This window comes from Bactrocera dorsalis, chromosome 4, assembly GCF_023373825.1.
Source record: "Bactrocera dorsalis isolate Fly_Bdor chromosome 4, ASM2337382v1, whole genome shotgun sequence".
In the NCBI taxonomy this organism is placed as follows: domain Eukaryota; kingdom Metazoa; phylum Arthropoda; class Insecta; order Diptera; family Tephritidae; genus Bactrocera; species Bactrocera dorsalis.
Window position 1 is genome coordinate 46,315,397 of NC_064306.1, and position 22,026 is coordinate 46,337,422.

Below are 22,026 nucleotides of genomic sequence, written 5' to 3' on the forward strand. Positions count from 1 at the left end.
TTTTGCCGAGTCATCAAAGTTGTGTGTATGGTCTAGCGTTGTCCTGATGGAAGGCGAAGCCCTTTCTGTTGATCTTTATTTCGATTGCTTCATCAGTTGTTGACAGTAAAATGAAAAATCAATCGTTCAACTAAGCTGGAGCAGCTCATAGTGAATGTTTCCTTTCCAATTCCACCAAACGCTCAGCATAACCTTTCGAGGCGTCAATCCTGCCTTTGCGCCACTTGTTGAGCTTCACCACGCTTGAACCATGATCTTTTTACACATTATTGTCGTATTTGATCCACTTTTCGCTTCCTGTTACCATTCGTTTCAGAATTGGTTCGGTTTCATTTCGTTTCAGCAAAGAATAGCAAATGTTAATTCACAGACAATTCATGTGGTGCCCAAACATCGAGGTTCTTTTTATAGACAGCCTTTTTTAAATGGTTCAAAACAGTTTGATGATCAATGTTAAGATCTTTAACGATGTCATAGCTGCTTATGTGACGGTCATGGTCATAATTTCACCGAGGTTTTCAACGATAGGTCGACCAGAGCAAGAGACATCTTTCACATCGAAATTTTCAGAACGGCTGTAACTTCTTTTCAACCTACACGAATTTAGTTGTTTGTTGTTTGGTAAAATGATGTTTAAAATCTCACCTTTCCAACACTATATGGCATGTGATTGGTAGCACTGGAGATATACGATTGAACTTATAACAGCATTTACGGAAGGATTAAATAAACATAATTGAAAAAATACAAATATTGATCCCTTTAAATGCCAATTTCATTCTGAAAAGTATATAAGTTTTTCCAGTGGGCAGAATATCTGAATCTATATCAATCCATTGGATCCCATAACAATCAAGAAATATTCTTCAAAATGTGTAACGACCTGCCACAACCGTAATTCACAGAATGCAGACAAACCTGAGCCTTACTTGCATTCCAAGCTCATTTGCATGTCAACTTCCAGCTCCAGCACCGCAGTCAGCATTAGTCCTTGAAAATTACATGCGGTCTGCATGTCCTTATAACAAAAACACAATAACACAAGAAAAAAAAGCGAAAAACAGCAAAAAAAAAACAGTAATGCAAAACCCGTTACACCAGCCACGCTGTAATGAAACTGAAAGTTACAAGCAAAAACACAGCCGCCGAAGTGGACCGAAGATGAGTGAAATGCGAGCGTGCGCAGTCAAACAGGTGTGAGGTGACAAATGCGCATGGCACCAGTCGGACAACTGTAAAACCGTAACGACAGCAGTAGCAACCAAAACAACAACAACAACAACAACTACTATAACAAACTGCCAACTGTCTCATATTCAATGTCATAATTTCTTGTCAACGCCGACGAACTGGTCCCCGGGTCCCAAGTAAAAGCATCATTAACACAGTTTTTTTGCGCCACCACAATCGGTTCCCCCAATCACTTTCTAACCAAAACAGCGAAACAGCAAAACAAGCGAAAGGCTCGCGGCAAGGACGGACACGCGCTTAATTACCACAAGAACGCAGCACAACAAAAACAAATGAAACATACTACAGATAAATAATCGCCAAGGCAAAAGTAGTGAAACCAGTCAAAAGTCAGCAATATCTGCATATGAATGTTTATATATAATAAATATATGTATATGTATGTATGTGTGTGCATGTATTTTTGCTGCAAACAGTAGTACATTCCTTAATGATCACTTACAGGCCAACGCTTTCTTCATCTAAAACACAATTCAAGTGCATAAACTGGGGCACACTTCTGGCATTTCTGGCCGCATCGCCAGGCTGTGCTATGCTTCCCCTATGCCAGCACGCTGCTTTGGGGCAACTGTCGTAGGGCCAACCGCAATGGCACATGCCCTCAGGTGAAATTGAGACCTTGTGCGCGCGCGCCTGCGTGGAAGGGGAGAAAATCCAGTATTTGCTGGCACTTAGTGGCACCGTGTGTGTGTGTGCGTATTGATGTATGTAATGAAAATGAAAATTACTTACGGCGTGTGCATATTTCTTGTAATAATTTTTTATGCCCAACGCCGCTTTGGCGATTGCAAATTAATAGCATTGGCTTGTGGCACTTTAATTGGTCGTTGCTTATTGTTGTTGTTATTGTAAACACTCTTCATTTTAATGTGCTTATTTTATTTTCCATACAAACAAGTACTTATTGTTTATTCATATTTTGATTGGATTTTTGGTTTTAATTTGTTTAAATTTACTATTAATTAACTCAAGGACCTCAGTTAGTGCTAAGGACCTCGGCCAATTCTAAGAACTTTGGTCGGGCAATTTTCAATCTCATTTTTATTTTCACTAAATTAATAATTATTCACATTTTACTAAATATTTGTCAAAGAAAGTCATATTCATAATTTTAAGGGGTTTGGCCAGCCTAAGATTTTCAAAAAAGAAATTGACTTAAGGGTTTATAGGTAAATTTGAAAATTTAATTCTTGTCTTAATGAATAATAAATTCTAAGTGATAGACCCTTCGGAATTTCCGCTCCTCAGGCCACGGCAGACAAAACAAAGAAAGAGGCCGAAATGCAGAACCTGCAGAGGCAATCTAGTGACTCATGCCCAGAGCATACTGGCATTATGGAGGGAACACCTCTTCAACCTGCTGAATGGCAGTGAAAACATAACATCAGGAGATGGTGAACCCGATTCCCCAATCGATGATGATAGATGTTCTATTGCCCGACCATGAAAAAGTTCGAATAACAATCGCCCGTCTGAAGAGCAACAAAGCGGCGGGGGCCGATGGATTGCCGGTCGAGCTATTCAAATATGGCGGTGAAGAACTGATAAGCGCCATGCATCAGCTTCTTTGTAGAATATGTTTGGACGAAGGCATTTAACTATGCTCTGCTCAATCCAAAAAAAGAGAGAAAATCTACACCTACTACAGTGTGAAAACCCTCTTAATATCGCATATTAGCTTCTTTCCAGCGTATTTTGTGAAAGATAAAGCCCACCGTCAACAAACTAATTGAGCCTTTTCAGTGTGGCCTTAGGCTTGGAAAATCAACAATCGGCCAGATGTTCACCATGAGCCAAATCTTGGAAAAGACCCGTGAAAAGAGAATCGACACGCACCACATCTTTGTCGATTTCACAGCTGCTTTTGACAGCACGAAAAGGAGCTGCCTTTAGAGCGATGTCTGGATTTGGCAAAACTTTTATGGCTGTGTTTTTTTTTTTGTACAGCCCTCTCGTAAGTTAACGTATATATAAATTCACCTAGCGCAAATATTATAAAAACTCCTACCAGGAGTGTAAAAATGGATGAAATCGGATTATAACGCCGGGTTACTCCCTATATAACGGTATTGTTTAAAACTACAAAAAAATGTATAAATCAATAACTAAATACGGCATACGGCATTAAATTTTACCCCCGAGATGGGTCAAAATTGGACGACAGGCGTCACACCTCCCGCCTTTAAGTGAAACCACATATCTCGATACCCGCCTGACCAATTTATCAAAATTTAGTATGTGACATTCTGACTTTTTATACCCTGAACAGGGTATATTAAGTTTGCCACGCAGTTTGTCACACCCAGAAGAAAGCGTCGGAAGCCATGTCTGTCTGTCTGCCGGTCTGTCCGTCTGTATATATACGAACTAGTCCCTCAGTTTTTAAGATATCGCTTTGAAATTTTGCAAACGTCATTTTCTCTTCAAGAAGCTGCTCATTTGTTGGAACGACCGATATTGGATCACTATAACACATAGCTGCCATACAAACTGAACGATCGTAATGAGTAAATTCGGGTAAAAACTCGCGCTAGACTACTACTAACTAAAAAGCCTTATGTACCTGAAGGTACTTCCCTGTCTTTTATCTTTGCAAGTTGCAAAAGTATAACATGTTTAGTTACACCCGAACTAAGCACTTCCTTACTAACTGTAGTACGATTTGTTCATTGCTGTTTATAGTCGTTCGGGTTCATCGTGTGCAGGCCACCCGGATGACTGTCGATTGAACTTCGGAGTGAAATGGTGGAGCCAAGTTTCATTCATTATCATATATTGACGCAAAATCTAGGGTTTATTAAGCTTGAACATCTGAAAACACTGCTCCTAGTCCTCAACGCGCCGTTGGTCAAAGATCAAAGAGCTTTCTCATACACAAATATTCATGAATGATATGAGGTACATGCTCAGTTGATATCTTTAGAGTGCCTGCAATCTCGAACAACTCCACTTCATCCAAAATTATGTTTTGGACTTTTTTGATGTTTTCGACGGTAACAACCTCTTTTCGACGTTCACCGTCTTGAGGCGCATTTCACTACGTCAAAACTTAGCATATCAATCTTTGATTAATTTGATTTAATTCCTCAGAATTTTAATGCTGATATCAGAAATTGGCAATACTTGACATACAGTAATCTACTTTCTAATCGAAAATCGGCATGGTAATGGAATTTTGTCAGTTGCACCTCAGCTTCATGACTCTGTTAACTAGTTAGACTCTACGGTATACGAGCTTTCTTCAAAGGATGAAAGGCTTAATAAGGGAATATATAATAATTTCAGGCTTTAGCGTGAAAAATTAACAAAACTGTCATCACACTCAAAAGAATTTGAAATTAATTTATGAGTTCTTAGTTGATGTTTTTTACTGTTTGCTAAACTCAAAGTACCCTTTAATTAGTTGTATGATTTATGAGATTTCAAAATGAAATATTTCATTTAATAAATTTCAAGGCGCCTATGAATGGATGGGCAGGCGTCGCCGAGTGCATAATCGTACATAAGTCCAAGCAATATTTTAATCGATTTTGCGACTCCTAGCCCATAATTTAACACAATTTAATGGAGAACAAAATGAAATTGAGCACGTAACAGGCTCTTAGTTGTAACTGCTGCAATAATTAACACTCGCGTCGCGAAGGCATACTATATCAAAGTAGGCGAACGCAACGGCTGCCAGCCGAAATGGTGCTGCTTGTGATGCAATGAATAATTACCAGAAGGCGACCACCAAAGAAGTGCTGACAGCCGAGATGGGCCAAGTAGCGACTGATTGATGCGCGTAAAGCGATATGATGTGGCATATACACACACTTAAACACAATTATATGTATATAAATATTTATGACATATGCACGTAAGGTGCATTGGTGTTTGCGCGTATGTGACGTGCTGTAAATGAGAAACTGAGCAGTAGCGATTGATGAGGTTCTAGGCCTAAGCACATTTATGCAATTTTGTTGCAAGTAGCTTTATTTTCCGACCTCAACACATTTAATTAAAATAGTAAATGGGAAAAATGTATGTTTGTATATTGTATGCTTAATAATTTCGAAAGCTTCAGGCATTTTTTAATTTTTTTCGCAAATATTTTATAAAGGCGCGACGAAAATATGTAAGATGTGGCAAGTGGTTAAAAAAAAAAAGAAAAACAAGAAAAAACGTTGACTTTGGTAGTAACCAAGATAGAATACCCTGCTCAAATACAAAGGTTGCTTACAACAACTTGATTGGGATCGGTCAGTTTGTATGACAGCTATATGCTAAAGTTGTCCGATCTGAACAATTTCTTCGAAGATTGTACCGTTTTCTGTTACAATAACTCATACCAAATTTCGTGAAGATATCTCGTTAAATGAAAAAGTTTTCCATACAAATACTTTATTCCGAACGTAGAGTTTGTATGGCAGCTATATGTTAGAGTGATCCGATCTTAACTATTTCTTTGGAGATTGCATCGCTACCGTGGACAATAACTTATGCCATATTTCGTGAAGATATCTCGTCAAATAGAAAAGCTTTCCATACAAGCATTTTACTCCGACAGTTCAGTTTGTATGGCAGCTATATGCTATAGTGGTCCGATCTGTGCAATTTCTTCGAAGATTGTACCGTTGTCTGCGAGAATAACTCCTACCAAATTTCGTGAAGATATCTCGTTAAACGAAAAAGTTTTCCATACAGGTACTTTAGTCCGAACTTTCAGTTTGTATGGCAGCTATATGCTATAGTGCTCCGATATTGGCGGTTTCGACACATGAGCAGCTTCTTGGCGAGAAAAAGAAGTGTGCAACATTTCAGTTCGATATAAAGACTTTATAGGGTATTCTTTTTGTATTTAAAAATATCACGACAAACTTAATATCCCCTGCTTGGTTTGGGGTATAAAAAAAATACAGCTTGTAAAGCGTTGTAATTTGCCCCGGATTGTCTAGGAAATTATTTCAGCGCATGGTCGATTGTTGACAGTAATCATACTTGCCGCGTGCCTCATGCCACAACAGCTACGCGGCGTCTATGTGTGGACCTTGGCGAGGGCAGTGGGCGTGCAATAACTACTGGGACGACGACTAAGGGGCGTGGTAATTGCATTCCATGCGTGTAACTACGCATAATTTCTAGAAATCGTTAATAAAACGCCACCTCAACTTAAGTTGTGGTCTTATTTTCCCCCGCAAGTAGAAAATTGTGTCAACCCTTTGTGCACCGCTGCGTCGTTCAAAGTGCAGTTATATGTTGTAGGGTAATATATAGTTACGACATTTTGATTTTGCCCCTCAAGTGTTTAAGTTGCCATAAATATGCATGTGCGTAGTCGTAACTATAATTTGCGGCACGTTTGTATTTTTATGACGCTTTAGGCCTGCACTGTAGCAAAATTAACGGTTCTATGCTGTTGCAGCGCATCGCACAATTGACAATGCATAGTAGGGCCGAAGAAGCCGCAGCTTGTTAACTGATTTCAAGATAAAAACAAATCGCAATTTGCAACATTGTATGTTTGGATGTGTACTATGTGTTGAAGCCACCGTTGCAGCTTGTTAAGTAGCATGCAACAGTGTTGACAGAGACCTTATAAAAATAGACGTTTGCGCGAGGCATTATTGACTGACCTGGCGAACGTGAATCTCAAATGTGTGCACATAAAGTTGATTGGTGTCGTAAATGCTTATTTTTGGGCAATGTATGCCGCATAGTGTGCTAGAAGTATGCAGCAAAGGTATAAAATCTGGAGCAGACTCATTTTAGGTTATTCAGGTGGAGAACTGTGTAGAAATGGGAGCTCCGGGTTGACGTATCCCTCAAGACGTGAGAAAAGAGACATTCAACTGGAAGATAGCATTTCCATATCCATATCGTATACTAAGAGAAAAAGCTTAAGTGGCAGTCAATCTACTGTTTCTGAAAGCTCTACTTTATTTTTGGAGTAAACTCCACCTCTAACTTCTCTAATCATTTTTTAACAGTTCGCAAAATTAACCTTAATCTTCATACGAGGTGGATGTGGATAGAAGGAAAAGGAGTTGATGAGTTGAGTTTACTAAAGGTTCGTAAAGTTTAACAAAGATCTTAGCTTGGGTTAAGTAGATAGCTGGAAATGCTTGTCCATTGTGATGCCCACAGCTCTTTGGAATAAATCTAAAAGACCTTCGTATATCAAAAAATCATCCAGAGCCTGCTAAAAATTTATTGAGGCTGCCAACATCAATTACTGCATCGAGTTCGTAAAAAGTTTGTCTACCCCGAAGCTTCAACCGTAGTCTGTCGAAAGACTAGTGTATAGATATTTCCACCTCATCTTTCTCATTGCAGCTTTGACAAGTTACATCCACAAAACTCTTTTCTTCACCACCTGAGTGTCAATGAAACGGTTTGGATTCTTATCATTGCGGCGGTGTGAACCTTGCTAAGAGCTAACAGTTCAATGCACCTTTTACGCTCCACATTGAGCCAGAAGACTTTCGCAACCCCGCAAATGCTAATAGCTGACCAACGCTTGCAGAGCTCATGCGAGGACCGTGGATTTAGCTCCTAAATGCACGAAAGCAGGGGAAAGCCTGCTCTTATTCCATTCTGATGGAATTTCGGCGAGGGTTTCTTTTCATGGCTTTACAATTTTCACAGATTCTGCTATGGTCAAATACTCATCCAAGCTTAATATACCAGCTGCTACTGCGAATGAGTTCATGCACTCCTTGACTAGCTTTGAGCTCACTATCAGCGAGAGAAAGGCCGGTAAAGCAGCTCTGCTAATGGAGTGGATGCATATCTATCTAATAAAGCCGCACTTTAGAGAAGTACATTTGCTGCTACGTTGAAGGCCACTCCTTTTGAAGGACAATACAGTAGTTTAATCAGTCTGAAACAAAAGTTGACCGAGAGTTCTCGAAGCGAATGACTCCCCCTCCAAATTTCCTTTGAGCTTCTTTAATCCGTGAAAATGCTCGCTGGGTCTCTTTTTCAGTGACTCTGCCCCACCCACAGATAGAAGATGCCGCTGGGAGTAGGCTCCGCAGCGCATTGGTCAAATATATTAGAGATGCAGTCGAAGTAATACAGGATTTCGAAATGTCCCTACAGGGTTCCTTAATGTTTCCAGTTATCCGAAGTCTGATAACAACATAAACGGATTTAAAGCTAGTACTGCTCTCCAGTACATAAGCTGCAAAGTAAAAATATATTCAAATTATCGACGTAATTAACAACATTTTTTCAATTTTTCTTTTATTCCAACAGAATGGCCCGCTCCGTCTATTTCTATACACACCAAATAAGTAACACGCCCCAGTTGCTGTGTGCCTCCACAGCCTTTCACTTTTTTATTTAAATTTTCTTTGCTTGACTTAAACGATTTTTTGTTGCGCTGATTTTAATAGGAGTAGACACTTACGAGTATGTAGAGCTGGTTTCTTTCATAAATATAGCGATCATTTTTTCATATTTTAACTGATATTTCGTTGGCTGAATGCGAGTACTAAATGTGGTTTGAGATAAGCTTCCAATAGCCGTGATCGTCTAGTGGTTAGGACCCTACGTTGTGGCCGTAGTAACCCAGGTTCGAATCCTGGTCACGGCAATGCTTACCAGAGAAGCATTGTCACGGATGGAGGCAGTTTTTTATTTAATTTTTTAGAAGATAGGATGAGAAACAATAGGCAATGCTTAAGAAGAACGAGTGAACTGATTTGAAATAGTTTTTGGTATTTATTTACAATCTTTGATAATTCGTAATTGTAATCCAGTATGTTTTGTAGTCTTGACGGCAATGCTTAGCAATATTTGTATGCTATCGGATTTTATTAAATTATTTTTATAGGATTAAAGAGTTCTATTTCGGATATGTTAACCCATACTATACATATAAACTAAAATCATATAAGACAAAGCTCTATAAGCAAAACGTCAGGGTATAAAATTTTCCACATACCCAAGTTTTATATGGCAGAAAAGGTTTTGAGTCACTCTAAATGAAAGTCGATAACGCAGGGGCACGCGACCCACCAGTGGAACATTCAACATCTACACAGACGCATCGGAAATGGCTAATAGAGTTGGCGCCGGGATTTATTGCGAGGAACTCTTTCAGGCAGAAGTATTTGCTGTCAGGAAGACTGCTGAGATAGCTAACAACGCAGGAAATGACATAAGAATTATCAATATATAGCCAAACGGCAATTAAAGCTATAATTTCACTTAGTATTGCATCAGAAAATAATTTAAAAGCAGGGAGGCTATAGATATAGTAATTGCCCTAAAGCGGTTGCATATATGTTGGGCCACAACGACGTTCCGGGAAACCAAATATCTGATTTGGCAGAACTCCCATCCGCTTGACCGAAACAGTTTAGGAAAGGGCTACCAGAGCCGATCAGACGTCCTGCACGAAGTTAGCTTCCTCTCGTATTAGTAATGAACCTCCACTTCATCCATATGTACGGATTCTAAGTTCCACACTTACTTAGAACTTTAAAGAGACTAAACGAAGTATCAAAATCATACGACATCATTTAGAGGAATTTTCAGCGCTGATCGTGATCTTAGTAGTCTAAGTGATAAGCGCTGATTTCGATTCGTAAAACTGAGGATATGAAAATCCATAATTAGTGTGCAAAGTGGGGAATGATAACAATGAGAAAAAGAGCTGTCCTTGATTATTCAGTCTCCTTCTCTTTTTTTTAGTAAAAATATAAAATCTCGAAACACTGTGCACAAAGTTTGACCCCACATCCAAAGAAATGCGGAAGCAAAACCACAAAAAGCTTTCATCATTTGAATGTGGCATTTGCTGCTTGTTTGGACGCCTTAATAGCACCAATCCGGTGTCGGTGGAGTAGGCCATTTAGAATTTTACGACACAATCACTGGTCAGAATAAACATCACCGCTAAGCGAAGTCAAATAGGGATATGTAAATGCTTAAAAGCAGACCGTTTCTGCAGTTAAGTAGCTCTGACGGTGGCGCTAAGTATGGAGATACGCCGAGTGGCAAGAAATAATATCAACCTGCAAGCAAAAACAGTTGGTTATGAAGAGTATGTGTTTAGTGGCCGTCAATTTCAAATGGCATAACAAGATCGACTACAACCACACAAAAAAATACAAAGAAAGCAGCAAAAACGCAAAAAGAGCACTACAAAAACCGCCGCCGATAAGGTGAAGTTCACTTGCGTGTGCAACATCGGTAACATGCAACATGCCGAGGGTGTACTTTTTTATGCTCTGCGTTTGATTTGCTACCTTGTATGCACCTGAGCAGCAGTTGCATGTTGCTGGCGGGTGTTTCCGTACACTTTAGACGGCGGCGCAGTAGCTCTTTTGCCTGCCTGCGCATGCGCATGTGCGCCCTACTTAGGCTTGCAACAATTTGTTAATTGCCAGCAGTTACAAATTGCTTAATTCCCATATGAAGAGCATTACAAACAGTGTTCGCGCATGCGTATTTCAATGCCGCCCATTATTAAAAATACGCCGCAACTGAGGCAAAGTTAAAGGTTTCAGAAAGTTGATCTACTTTCGTTTTATCGCAACGAGAATCTAAGAAATGTTTATTAAATTGGTTTTTTACAACATTTGGGGCAATAAAAGCGGCAACACAAAATAATTTTATATGTAAATTGTTGAAGGCTGCTCAGTTAGTGGTTTCATTATACCTTTTAGAGTAAAATGCTTGAGAAGAGTTTTTTTTTTATATGAGTAAGAGTGAAAAGTCTTCAAATAGTTCTGGAATGCTTCTTCTTCTTTGGTACTACAACTGTGACTCGGTCTGGGCCGAAAATACAAAAGTTCACCAGTTCCCTCTATCCTTTATGTGAGATCACGTTAGTTGTACATCCCAAATGCAGACCAGTTCCTTTACACTTAGTGCTGCCATTGCATACGTGAACACCCTTGCTTCAGTTGGTCACCCATGGATCTCAAATCGGAGGATCTTTTCGCTGGAGCATCGTCTTTCATGCGAACGACATGATCTAACGAGCGCATTCTTTGTTTTTTATACGGTTAAATACATCCATACTACGGCAAAGTTCATATGGTTTGTGGTTCCACCATCTTCGATACTCATCATAATCGCGACGGCTCCAAAGACCTTTCGGAGTGCAGTTCGCTCGAATGCTCCAAGTGCTGGCTCATCTTGAATCGTCATCTTTCAAGTTTCTGCGTCGTATAATAGCATAGCAATGATAAGAGATTTATAGAGCGTAATTTTTATTCAACGAGAGGGAAATCAACAAGAGTTAAATTCTTCGACCAGCAGACTTAGCTTGTTGAATAAAGATATGCTGGCTCCGGGCTAGACAGTCTTTACTTTTTCAAATATATAGCTGCCAACAGTAAAGTGGTTCTCAAGGTTCGAAGACGCTTTGCGTGTCGACTCCAGGTACTTTGTCTCGCTCTCCTTCACCACACGCCCAACCTCTTTCGTTTCGCGTTCTAGGCTCAAAAAGACTACGCTGACGGCTCTGTTCTTAAAGCCTGCAATGTCAATATTATCTGTGTACTCCAGTTGGATTATACTTTTAGAGTAGACAGAACCACCGAGGTTCAGTTTTGTGGCGCGTCTGCTACCGAATAGTTCGGAGAGATCCTACCGGGTTTTGATGCCAACTGTAGACTTGGCGCCGAATGGGGAGCTCCCTTCAACCTGTCGGAAGCGGTTCTGTTTATCGACGGTCTTCTCTTAGATTTGTCGTATTGAAAAAATCGGGTCTATGGTGGTTTAAGATTTGGCAAAGGTCATGTGGTGCATATATATATATATATAAGTTTGTGTTCCAGGCCACGGCAACGAAAAAGTAGATGAGTTGCATAAGCTAGAAGCTTCTTTAGACGAATCCGAGACGGAGTTAATACCATGCCCATACGGATCGATCAAAAGGGAACCATTCCCATGACGGTCCGTTCCGATTAACTAGACCGGACCGTCATGGGAATGGTTCCCTTTTTAAAAGGACTGTCAACTCGGGATAGTTTTGCCTTCATTTCATTGAGAGCATCAAACGGTTTGAGCGCAAAGTAGTAACGAGATAGCAAGAATATAGAGGTGATAAGATAATGCATCAAAATGCCGCATCCAGCAGTAAATTATCCAAGAGTAGCAGCAATCCTACTTACTAACCTCTTCTTCAAATCTTTCAAAAGTTTATTGAACACTTTAATCCATAGAAAATTCAGTGTAGGGTATATTACACCACTTTATATCGCAACATATTTCCACAATCATGCAAATTCAGTGAACCACATACGCCCATTTAATAAATATGCCTCCTCATACACATTCCCCCACAAGGCCCTACGCCAGTTGCACGCATATGTGCCGGCATAAAATATATTACCAAAAAATTAATTTCGTACGCATTCCATCAAAACGCACCATCAGTGGCATAGCAGAGACGCCAACAACAACACCAACGCCTCGTGCTGATTATCATCACCAGCCCAAAAATGTTGAAGTGATCTTCAACAAAAATCCCTCTGATGCTGAGCTGCGAACTTCGTTGGTGGTCCGTTTAAGTAAATAAATCGGCATTTCACCACCGTTACCGCCATACCCATCATCATCATCATCAGCGGTAGCGACCGCCAACATTCATCAGCCAACAAACGGCAGCGAGCAGCTAACAGATGCCCGATGTTCATCAACAGTTTGCTGCCAGTTGAACCACCTAACCCTAACTGCAGTTACAAGTTGCAACACGCGCTACATTGCCACAGTTGGTGGATTGGCTGGCTGCCATGCACACACATTTTGCTTTGTATATGACAAACAATAATTACAACAAATATACATATGTAGCGTGAGGCATGCGTAGCTGAATACTGCGTTAATCACTTGCCGTTGGTTGCACGCACTTTTGCATGCCACAAATGCATTTGAGTTTGGTCAGTGCCATGGCAAGCGCGCAGAAAGCTTCTGTTGTCTGCGCACGAGTCGCTGCGCGACCAAGTCCAGCCCCCGCTTCGTTAGTAGCCGGACAGCGTGGCTGTTGCAATTTCTGACGTCATCAATCATTTGTGTGTGACATGTAACCGCTTAAGTCGATTTATTTAGTCTCTATTTGGGCTTTGGAGAAAATTAAACGTTATTAACTGGGTAAGCGGCCTCTTTTTCGCCGAGTCTGCATAGTTAATGAGTGTAATTAATCAGTTGGGAAACCGGTTGCGGTTGGCTTCGACAAATTCGTTCATTGAAAGTTTGCACACGCATTTTAGTCATAAGAATTCAATCAAAGTCTATAAAGGGCTCAAATACATACATAGTATGCATGTAAGAATGATAATATGTTGTACAAATATACGCTGCTGAGGAATTGCTTTATGGTTGGGTACCTATTAAGGGACTTAAGCGCGATTATATGCTAATAGGCGTATCAATCACTTTATATTTACCCTGCCTTCTATTCAATTACATGTAATGGAAATATTTTATGCATTACATTGTTTGCATTCTTGGAATTGCTGTCTGCATTTTATATTATTTAATGACTAAAAATACTGTACTTTGCGAAAACCAGACGGATTTGGCCCTCCTTCTGATTGTTATGTCCAAATTGTGTCGTGTCTTATCAATTTATCGCTATAAAAATTATAACATATCAACAAATATTTATCTATATTGCTATCAGTCTCTTGCGCTTTGCGGCAATGCGATCTGATGTCATATTTCCACTTGAACTATTGGCTAACACATTTACCGTCCGTCCGTCTGTCTGATCTGGTATTTTTAACACGTTTTTTTATCACCGAGAAGCTGCTTATTTGGCGGAATGGTCTATATCGGACCACTGTATCTTATAGTTGCAATACAAACTGAACGATCGGAATAAAATATTTGTATGAAAAGGTTTTTCATTTGAGGAGAAAACTTTATGAAATTTGGCACGGGTTTATTGTCTAAGGCAATAATACAATGCCCGTTGAAATTGTTCAGATCGGACCACTGTATCATATAGCTGTCATATAAAGTAGCCGAAAAAAGTTAAGATAAATAACTTTGTATGCCGTAAAAACCGCATCTGTGATGGACATTATAGCGCCAACGTCATTTTTCTATATGCATACTCATATTTTTTGTTAATTGTGATCAAATTCAAATCAACAACTGTTATAATAGTTGTAAAAGAAATATGACCATTCTTCCTAGTCAAATGTGTATGTACTTATGTAGGCATGCACATACAAATGCAGTGATGACTTCATATTTCATACTTCATTTTATAAATAAAATATTTTTTAACTTCATAATCATCTTCAACACTACTTAAAACTACAAATAAAAACAAATCAAACAAAATGATTCCACTAACCTTTGCAAAACACGGCAGCATCGGATCATAACGACGAGACAGCGGCCCGTGATCACACGAGCACACGAGGACTTTTTGCCGCAACGGCGCACTTTAGTCCAAACTTTCCAATTTTCCACAACTTGCACTGCACTTAAAACACTTTTTACAAATTATTTACACTAACACACACTTCTTTCTCATATTTATTACACATTTATTACACTTATTATTAATACGCTTTATTTTACAAATATCACGCCATACAAACCGAGCAAAAACGATAATGCGCACAAAACATTTGCCGAACTCGCGAAAAACACTTATCAGCGCACACAATCGACACAAAAACACTTAAATTACCGAATTTCACTAATTAACACTCTTAAATTAATTTTCAATTAAACAATAATTCACTACTTTAAAATATTTTGTCCTTTTGCTACACCTGTTCGCAGCGGTTTTTGTCACAACAACTGGAATGTAAACAAAGGCACAGAGCTGCATTGAGATTTGATGATATTCTGATTGCCTAAAATTAGAACCGGTTACTGATTAGTAAAATTGTTACGTATGTATGTGTGTACATAATTATAGTTGTATTGTTGTAAGTAATTATAATATAAATAATATAATTTTAATATTTTTATATGTATATAAAGAAAATAAGTGTTTTCATTTTACTAAGGTACATACTACTTAAATGTATATAATAGCAAGAAGTGAAATAATAATTATTTTTTACAAAAACAAATTTATGTAAAAATAACAAATTGTATGCACATTAATATATTTCATAGAAGTAAATATTGTATTTTAGCCTTGAAGAGTACTTACATTTAAACAATACAAGTATAACTCCTTTCAAGAGTTTCTATTAATCTTCTAAGCGATGACTCCTTCGAAAGGACGGAAAAATGTTGATATTTGTACTTCAAAAAGCCCGGAGAAAAATGTTGTTGATACAAAACATTCTTAAGGGTAGTTTAAGAACTGTAAAGAAAAATGTATAATATCAAAAATAATTATTTTATGATTCGGTACTAATAGGCATATGTAGTTATATTATGGTTATTAGGCTGAGCCTTAACTAACCTAAGGAATTTATGAGTTAAAGAATATATACCGCCAACAAATTATTTCTGAAAGGAAAAATGCTTAGCTTAATTTTAAAATATTTTGCAGAATATTCCAAGTTCCCCAACAACACGTAAAAAATCTGTTTTCAACAAAAATTCTATTAGTTTTGAACCGCTTAGGATACAATTTTAATATGGTTCCTATTGAACATAAAATTAAAAAAAAAATTAAGAAAAAATGTTAACTTCGGTTGCACCGACGCTAATATACTCTTCACAGGTGCATTTCTTTTAGTATGTGTCAGTTTGTATAGAAGCTATGTATATGTTATAGTTAACCGATCTGAACAATTTCTTCCGTCATTACATATTGTTCTTAGAAAATAATTTATGTATACCAAAATTTCGTGAATATATCTTGTCAATGCAAAAGTTCTCCGTACCAGCACTAGATTCCGATCGTTCAGTTTGTATGGCAGCTATATGTTACAGAGGTCCGATATGTTCCGACAAATGAACAGCTTCTTGAAGAGAAAGTTACTTTGATAAAATTTCAAAACGATATCTTAAAAATTGAGGGACTAGTTCGTATACATATATACAGACAGACAGACAGACGGTCATGGTTAAATCGACTCAGCTTAACATACTGATCATTTATGTATATATATATTTTATAGGGTCTCCGACGCTTCCTTCTGGGTGTTACAAACTTCCTGGCATACTTAGTAAACCCTGTCCAATAATATATTTCTCAAAAGGGTTGCCACCCGATACAAAATAATAATTAAATTTTTAAACTCTAACTTAACCAAGAGCACATGAGAAACATATTTTTGATAGGGTTGCTACCTATTTTAAAATAAATAAATAATGAAAACCTCCATTTCGAAAATGTTTAAGAGGTGTTACCATCTGTCTCAAAGCAATCATTACATTTATTAAACCAAAATTATGCAGAAGAACTTAAGGAAGCCTTACAGATGAAAATATGTTTTAGAGGAATTGCCACCTGTTCCAAAAAATTATAAATTTTTTAACTCAAAATTTGTATAAAGAGCTTGAGAAAGCTTCCGGGAAAATATTTTGAAAAAGGTTGCCACAGGTTTCAAATAATCGTTATATGTTTAAACCCAAAATTAAGCAAGGAAGTATGAGGAAGCCTTACTGATGAAAATATATTTTTGGAAGGGTTGCCACCTACATATTTTAAAATAATAATTCAAATAAATAACTCAAAATTAGGCAAACTAGCTAAAGCGAAGATTTATATTTCAAAATATTTTCAGAAAGGTTGCCATCTGTTTCAAAATACATAATTAAATTTATAAAGCCAAAATTACGTTAAAGAGCTTTAAGAAAGGCTCACATATAAATATATAATTATTTTAGAGTTATCAACTGCTAATTTTTGTAATAAATTAAAATGATTGTGGTATATCGGTTTGGACACTAAACTAAACAGATATGTAGGTTTTTGGCTTTTATTTCTTACTACTTTTAGTTCAGTTTTCAAAATATCAAGAATATTGTGAATTGTAATATTACCTAGCGTATTTTTTGCACGTAGAGTACGAATAAGTACAACCTAAATAAGTGAAATTTTAAATTACAAAACCAATAGCAATAGTTACCAGAATCAATTACATTTTCACAGTAAAAATAAAATTATTTCTTTCACCGGCCCAATTTCGCCAGCTAATTGGCATTTGTGAATGAAATCAGAGATTTTGACAGTGCAAGTGCAGCGAACGAGAGAAAAACGATTCGTTTTTGCACGTGCAACAAATGCGAGGCAACCACATTGTGCCTGTGCGTGACTAGAAACTATTAGATGCTGCAATCTACATTCGAGTGGATCTGGAGGAATGGCAACATAAATGCTTGAGCGGCTAGCCCACATATGATTACGGCCAATCTCAGACCAAATTTGAATGTATATGCACTCGTATGTATGTATCGGTATATATGTATGTATAGATAGATATCTCTGTGCTAACCTGACATTCATCCATTCCATCTAACCACATAATTACCGGGTCTAGCTAGGCGAGCATTTCACCAGCGCCATTTAATTGGTGATATTTGTAGTTGCAACTTGTTGAAATTTGAAATTAATTGCAACGGCAACAGGCAGGCGCTGTGCTGTGCTGCTACACCCTTGAACTGACCTACATAAATCATAATTTTGTAATTTTTACGAAATAAATCATAAGAATGCTATACGCTCGCACAATGTTAACAACAATGTAAGGACGTGTAGGAACGGTTCGACGGCTGAACGGGTATGTGGCATTCGCGTGCGTGCCACAGTCGAAAAGGGGCAGCATGAACAGCGAAAGTGCAACGGTGCAACGGTGCAACAAGTGCAAAGACATTCCGCATACAGGTGTATAAGAGTATATATGTATGCATGTGTGTGTGTGTGTGTGTTGCATATAAATTGCAAGGCAGTCATTCATCAACGCGGCGGGAAGCCTGTTCGTTCCGTTCGATGTGCGTGCAAGAGACACGCATTTTTTTACTGTGAAATGATTCTGTTTCGACTTTTGTTTTTTGCTGGCATTTTTCCACAATTGAGATAATGTGGCAGTTTGTATGAGGCGGTTGAACGGTAGGCGTATAAATAGCAAAAATGTAGGGGAGGCAGGCTTGTTAGCCAAACCAGCGTACACATACCTACATACAAACATACAAGCGAATGTTGCAAGGCGGAAGAAGTATTCTGCATGTCGTTTAGTTTGTAAAAAGTGATGTTGTTGTATTTGTTTCCTTAATTGGTGCATTGTCTTAAGTATATGTACTGGTTTGATGCAAGCAAAGTAAGGAAAAATATGTGAGAAGGTATGTACATATGTAAGTAGTTATATGGAAAATGCTCCACATTGCAAAATTTGCATATTTAATTAATGTTTCTATATTTGAACAGCTTTTCATGTGTTTCTGAGTTTGTTATTAAGACTGTCAGAAATAAGAAAAGAAAAAATTTGGTATGAAAAAAATATTAATTTTCTTCGAAAATTTGTACCTATAATTGCGATTTAAATATTGGCAATACAGAAAATAATATGAAACAATAAAAAAATCATAAAGAATTTAAGGTGGCTGAGCGAAGTTTGGATAGAATGCAGAGCATAACCATATTTCGAATAGATCGCATACCATAAGAAGTTTCCTTAATGTTATTCTCTCTTATAGAGACCAAAGCGTACCTAATGAATCAATTTCTAAACAAAATGTATTCGGACTGGTTCCTATTGCATATAAAATCAAAAATCCAATAGATGGCGCTGTAGTCGAAGTGTCATATTTTTGCAAATTTTCTTAGTCTTATCTCTTCTGGACTATGTAAACACGAAAAGGTTTGTCCATGATTCCAGCTGGTGGTTGAAATTGGGTGGTTGTAATTACTCAACTCGCTGAGGCTTTTCATTTTTCTAGAGTTTAGTTGAGTTTCATGCTGCTCAACAGATTCACTGGCCTGCTGAGAGTTTTCAGAGTCTTCTTCGGCGATATATGCTAGCTTGAGCCTATCCACGTATACAACTTTCTCTCTTCCATCGACTTTTATTTTGAAAATGTAGTAATCTATGCGGTCCAGAATAGCGTGGTTTCAGAGCTCGCTTTAGACGACGTCGAGAGAAAGACGTGGGAACAAGTGTAGAGATTTTTGGAGTAGGTCTTAATCCTATGATGTGCTAACGAAATTTTTCGACAAAAACCTGTGGATCTGGTGGCATACCCTCTGAAACTAAAAATCGCCAAACTACTGCAAAGATGCCCCTATGACTAAATCGGATGCGCCAGTCGTGTGAGAGAGAGAGAAGCGGTGGATGAAAATAATGCTATTCGAGCTGCTGTTGCTACATTCTGCTTGCAGTCTTCTGTCGGGTTTCCGGTCTCTGGAATCCAAAGTGCTTTGCGTTTGTCTTTTTTCTTGACATTTTTTAAGAAAGAGTTCAGGGGTGCCTGCAGTTGTGAGGCATTGGGAATAGACTTGCGGTAGTAATTAAACATCTCCAAGAATCTACGGAGATCAGTGATGCGCTTAGTTGGTGGTTGGCCTACGTTTGTCATCTCCTCTTTGGTGAAAATGCATAGACTGGGATTCATAGTGAGTTTGTTTCCGCGTAGTAAATAAGGAATAATTGTTTCCCTCTTGGTACTTTGAAAAATAAGTTCCTCCACACTTCTACGAAATTGCTTCATTGTAACAGGAAGGTCCTGCGTTTTACAGTTTTTTTGTCATTAACAGATAGAATATGTCTTCATATGTCGCTTCCAACTACTTTGAAAAATGACTCGTTTCATAGATTTTGTAGTTTGAATGCTGTTCTAACGACTTTTCGTTAATATTGACGTTGAAGTTTGATTATGCCAAGTCTTTTTCTTATCAAATTGATAACTCAAATTAGGGGATGTCGATTTCCAAATACTTTGAAAAAGTCTAACTCGTTTGCATTGAAGTTTTGTTGTGAGCATGAGGAATCGCTTTGGTCCTAACATTTGATACTAGTCTACTTACTTAATTGGCAGAGGAATCTGTTAAAATATAATATCATCGAATGTCCTGAAAATCGATTATTTGAATATCCGGTTTGTAACTGTTTGTATTAATATTAACCGATTAATACTATTCGAATCGAGAGTTCTACTGCGACTGACTTGAAACCTTCTCTCCCAGGTGAAACGTGAGGATATGTGAAGTTATTGATTAACGAATGAAAACTAAGCCTAATCGAAGATAATTCGCTAACTTCCTTCAGAATGACAAATATGCACCTCTGAGCTTCCCCTTAGGGCCTAAAATTCTGTCACAGATCTTAATATTGTCCAGCAAAGGTAGTAGAAAAAAATCACGAAGAACTCGAAACCAATTACCGACTCTCGCTTTAAAGGCAAAATTTCAATTAATAGAAAATATCAATTACACAAGCGGCAGCACCACGAAGAAGGATTACAGTAACTCGCAACCGTTAATAAAATATTGAAATTCACGATAAAACAATGAGAAATATTGGAGAAACCAATTTGTAGTGATGTGACGGCGCGTGGCTGCTGCCCGCACTTTTCGCAAAGCAAATTAGTCAATTTAATTTAATTTACTGGACACGAAACAACATTTCATTGCCAATGAAACGGCTGCACGGCTGCACATGCTGGTCATGCATAAGAAATTGCCTTGCCGCAGGCCACGAAAATCGAGTTATCCAAAAATATAACGGCAAGCCGTATGGTAAGTAAGAAAAACAAGAGTGAAAACGCGATGATGAAAGCAAATAGCGAGGAGCTGCCGCCAAGCAAGCCAACAGTTTTAGCTTACGAGCGCTCCATGCGACAAAGTGAGCGGCCGACAACATGCAAATATGTCCAAAAACAATTGCACGCATTATTTGTATGCATGGCATTACAAGTTTCTGTGGAAATAGGTATGTATAGGATGACATATAAAATAAGGTGCGTTTTTGGAGCTATAGCACATTTGAGAATGCTAGCTGTCAAAGTAGACACAGGTGTTTGACATTTATTTTGAGGCAACCATGAGAGCACCTCTATATATTAGAGACAAAAAACCTTCAAATAATATTATATCGGAGAAACTTTCCAGGTCTTTGTGTTCTAAAACAGATAACTAACTGCTGTGCTTAGTACGACAAAGGGATTATTGATCAAACCTAACTTGTTGATTTCCGTTAAAATCCAGTCGTGGCTGGCGAAAGCTCTTACAATATACTACATACACTTTTATAAATGTTGTTCGTTTAACATAAAATCACGTTACCTCTAACAAAACACCCTATATACTTGCTCTGTTCAACTTACTCTGTCAAGAAAGTTCGTAATTTTTATTGTGAAAAATAAATGAAGCTCCTACAGGTATATAAATGTAGTCTAGTGTCATCTAGTGTAATTCACATAACGATGGCTATTCTTCTTCGAAACTGCATTATAGGAAGTTCTTCAAATTCGATTCTTTATGGTCTTGAAATATAGAGTTGCGAGAGGAATGTAAATGTGGCCTGATGGACCTAAGATATGTCATCTAGTTTAACTCACAAAACGATGGATATCCTCCTTCAAGATTGTCCTTTAAATGAACGATTTTTTAAAATCTAGAGTGCGAGATATTATTTTTGAGAAAGCCGAAAAAAAATAATAGTTTTCAATCCAAAGATGGGTAATAATTGAGAAACCTTATACTATTGTCAAACATTTCACAAAAATGTTCTCCCAAATATATGATCTATAACTATACACTTTAAGATATTCTGGGCTACTTCAGATCTAGAGACTTATGTTAGAACCATACAATTCAAAAAAATTTCAAAATACAGTTGGAAAAGAGGTTAAGGGATTAAGAATTACATATATATGTGTTTTAATATTTCGATACACCTATATTCATCTGAA

General features: G+C 37.9%; 1 long non-coding RNA gene and 1 other non-coding gene across 2 annotated transcripts in view; one reads left to right on the forward strand and one right to left on the reverse strand.

The window, feature by feature from the left end:
- LOC125778478 (uncharacterized) overlaps window positions 1-15,062 on the reverse strand; it is a 105,529-nt gene extending 90,467 nt beyond the window's left edge. Inside the window, exon 1 of the long non-coding RNA XR_007422743.1 lies at window positions 14,558-15,062. This is a non-coding gene — a long non-coding RNA (uncharacterized LOC125778478). The remainder of the gene's footprint in view (window positions 1-14,557) is intronic.
- Trnah-gug (transfer RNA histidin (anticodon GUG)) lies at window positions 8,759-8,830 on the forward strand. Its single transcript has one exon. It is a non-coding gene; the product is annotated as a tRNA-His (tRNA).
- Window positions 15,063-22,026: the final 6,964 nt, after the last annotated feature.